The 3,732-nt window shown below is 39.8% G+C and overlaps 1 long non-coding RNA gene across 1 annotated transcript; it reads left to right on the forward strand.

Moving 5' to 3' along the window:
• The first annotated feature begins 2,167 nt into the window (after positions 1–2,167).
• On the forward strand, positions 2,168–3,380 carry LOC9298455. The gene is made up of 3 exons (XR_002332858.1): positions 2,168–2,348; positions 2,790–3,022; positions 3,109–3,380. It is a non-coding gene; the product is annotated as an uncharacterized LOC9298455 (long non-coding RNA).
• The last annotated feature ends 352 nt before the right edge of the window (positions 3,381–3,732 follow it).

Raw genomic sequence — 3,732 nt, forward strand, 5'->3', positions numbered from 1 at the left:
TCATCTTCTTCATCGACCAACTTCTCCTCCTCGGAGAATCGTGGAGTATCCAAAGCGTTGAAAGCCTCCTCATCCTCCATAGTCCAGTCGAGATTGAGGGCTTCCGACACCGAATTTTGGTTCCCAATCCAATGTTTTTCTTCGTCATGGAGACTCGGAACTAGAGCATTGTGGCAGAGGGCATCACCAGGGCTAGCAGAACTGACAGATTAGGAAAAATGTTTTGCCAAAAAGGCCTCCGAGTCTTCGTTCCTTTCTCTCTCCTCCTCCTCCTCCGTAATCTTGAACCAGCTCTTCTTCTTCTCCTGTTGACTGTCACGAAGAATAGGGGCCACCAGATTCACCGGAAAAGCCTCCCCCGAGGCAAGAGCTTAGGAATCAAAGTTTAGAGACTTCTTCGCCGAGTTCCCTGTCTACAAAGAGTCCCCAAGGATTTGAGCAGAATGGTTTGCCTCTTTGCCTTTTCCTTTCTCCTCCGAGGTGAGGTTCTTCGCAAGGTTTAGTCGGAAGGGTCTATCTTGGACATGATACGGAGACACATTTCCTTGCTTTTCCCTCTGTGGAATCAGGAGGGGATCCAAAATCATCATGTGGGAATAAGAGACAATAGAGGTCGTACCAATTCTTCTTTCATCTCTTCTATCATCCCGACTATGGTAAGATGGAGAGTGCTCCTTGCGAGAATAAACCCCTCGACCTCTCTGTGGGGAACCACGGTTTGTCCCTGGACCAAAGGAATCATCAAAGCGTCGCTTATGCCCATCATCCACAGATTTTCTTTTAGAAGAGGTTGGATAGTTTGCATGATGGTTTGATGGATTTAGAGGAACATAGTATTTCTAAGGCCCCTGAAGAGCGAGGGAACTCTGAACCACGGCTATGGAGTTGGTGCTGCGAGCTTGGCGAGTTGTTGGTGGTCACGGTCACTTCTTGCATGGGAAGTAGAAGCATGAAGAGCAAGACGTCTGTTGTCCTTCTTCTTGTCACCGGCAGGAGACAAATCTTGTAAAACAATCGCCTGAGAGTTGTTCATTTCGCCAAGAGAAGAAGACAGAGCACCTCTCTGTTTATCATCCAAAAGAGGGCATGAGTCAATCTCATGGCAAGTTTGACGACAATGCGTACCCCAACGGAACAACTTTTTTTAGAAGAGCTTAACTTTTATATTTTCTCTAGTTAGGAGTTGAGCTGGTTTATTAAACCTAAGAGGAGCATCAGCCTACATTGAGACTTGGATTCTACCATTGTTGGTATCCACCCTATGGGCTGTGCCAAAAGAGTTTCCAAAGTTTCTGAGAAGCTCCTCCACCCAAAATTCAGATGGGATACCTTCAAGCTTTATCCAGAAGGTCATAGTGGCTAGGAATGTGGTTTCGATATGCGGTTGCCATCTTTCAAGAGGAAAGGACCATTTATTGAAGTGGCATGGTCTTTTGTTAAGGATCTTCAGTAGATCCGCTTCTGCTTCAAAAAAGAACTGAAAATGAGAGTCTCCAAGGGAAACTCCCCGAACACTTCCTTCCCCATCCCAAATATTCTCTTTGGGGAATAAAGAAACCAGGGCCTCAATGCTACGTCTTCCAAGATGGAACATCCGACCAACAAGGTTGAGCTGAAGGCGAGGTAGAAGAGCAGAGTTATTGACCTGAGGGAGCACCACCACATCATCTTCTTCCTCATGCTCAAAAGCATAGGAGGACTGCTTAGGAGGACACTCTCTATACTAGCTTGGGCGAACTCTTGACATGATTCAGGTAGAGAGGAGAAAAGGAAGAAGGATCTTAGCTTCAAGTTAAAAAAACACTACAAAAAAAGGTTACATTGATAGCACTTAAGCATAGCACGATTTTCGATTTTGCTATGAAAAAGACTATGTCGGATTGGAATACTCTATTATAGCATTTTATAAATGCTATGCCGAAATTTAACTAAGCGAGAACTATTAGAGCCATTTTTTCATCGATCCTAACACTTAAAAAAACAGACGGTGACTTTTCCTTTTCAATTGGATAGAGAGAGAGAAAAAAAAACAAAACTTTGAACCAAAAAAAAAAGCTCTCTCACTCTCACCATCTTCGATCCTCTTCTCCTCCAATCTTCTTCTCCATTATGTTCTTTCATTCGATCTCCCTTGCCTCTCTCTCTCTCTCTCTCTGCAATTTTTCTCATCTCTTTAGATTTCTCCGACATATCATCCCTCTCTCTGCAAAGACGACGACCACTGCCTCATCCTTCGCCGGCGATAATCTCGATCTCCGACGGCCTCTACCTTTCCGCCGATAGTTTTAAGCTTCGCAGCTGAATTTTTATCTATGTCGTTCAAATTAGGGTTCAATCTTCAGCTTAAGGTACGAAATCACCAATATATACCTTGATTAGGTTTTCCTTTACCGTTAGTTGTCCTTATTTGGTCTTATCGAAATTGAAACTGGTTTCAAAAGGGATAACGATAATTTTGATATTTGACGGATTCAAATTAGGGTTCACTTTTCAACAAAACAAAATTTCATATACAAATTAGTGTTGTGCTTTGTGTTTTTTGTTTCTCAGATCTTCCAAAGATAAAACTCAGGTGTTGGTGCTAAATTCAGGAGCTTGAAGAAGAAGTTAAGCTTCTCAAAAATCTCTCCCATCCAAATATAGTTGTGAGTAATAGTTTCGGCTCTGATTATACTATTGTCGAATCTGAGTTTTGGAAAGATTGAATTCACAAAACTATTGTGCGTCTCTACCTGATTCCTTAGAATAGTTTTTGTTGTGTAAACTGATGATGATTTCATGCCCTCCAGGTGTTTGACGAATTGCCTCATTATTGGTTTGCTTGTTTCTTGACATTGTTTGGCGTTATGTACAGCTTATTACATTTAGTTCATTATTGAACTTAGTTATGGATCATTATTGAATCTGGTGTGACTAATTTGATTGTTGTTTTCTTTCGTGTGTTTTATATTGTGAAGTTACGAATGTAAAATCTGTCTAAAGGTGCATAACAACGAAAGAGACTACTTGTCGCATCTTCACGGTAAGAGGCATCACACCAATTTGTATGATATAGTCAACTTAGCATATCAATTGAATATTATGGATATTTGCTTTTTTCATATTCAGCTCATTTTCAAGAGAAAAAGTTCAGAGATGAAATGAAAACAGAGGTAAGCAAATGTTTTATTACTTGGTGTCCTTATGTAGCTTTTAAATTTGGGTACTTTTGTGCAGAACACTTCAGATAATGATCTTTATGATTCAGAATTTTCTGGTAAGTACTCTTTTCTCTTATGCTCTTGCTAAATCTGTACATGTTAATCATTTGTATCAAACCTAATATGTTTTGTTTCAATTGATTATCAGAACCTCCTCATTTAAGTAAATGGTTTCCGGACTATGTCTATGAATCATCGATGTTGGATACATGTTATGTTTTTTAAATCTCTGCCCTTAAAGAAAGTGAAAGTATAAAGGATTTGAAAATTAAGAAAGAGACACCAACAAAAATCGATGACTTAGTCTCTTCTAAGATTGATGATATGACTGACTCGCAAGCTGCATATTCAGGTGAACAAATATATGTTATTGTTTTGGCTTTATTATAATGTGATGCGATTAAAATGATTCAATTCTGCAGTCAATATATGAATGTTTGTTTTGTGCATATTTCTGATTTGAAATGTTTGTTTTGTTATTTCTAACAGAGTTGGTAGTTGAGGATAGTGACATAGACGATGCCGTAATAGA

This window comes from Arabidopsis lyrata, assembly GCF_000004255.2.
Source record: "Arabidopsis lyrata subsp. lyrata unplaced genomic scaffold ARALYscaffold_603, whole genome shotgun sequence".
Lineage (NCBI taxonomy): Eukaryota > Viridiplantae > Streptophyta > Magnoliopsida > Brassicales > Brassicaceae > Arabidopsis > Arabidopsis lyrata.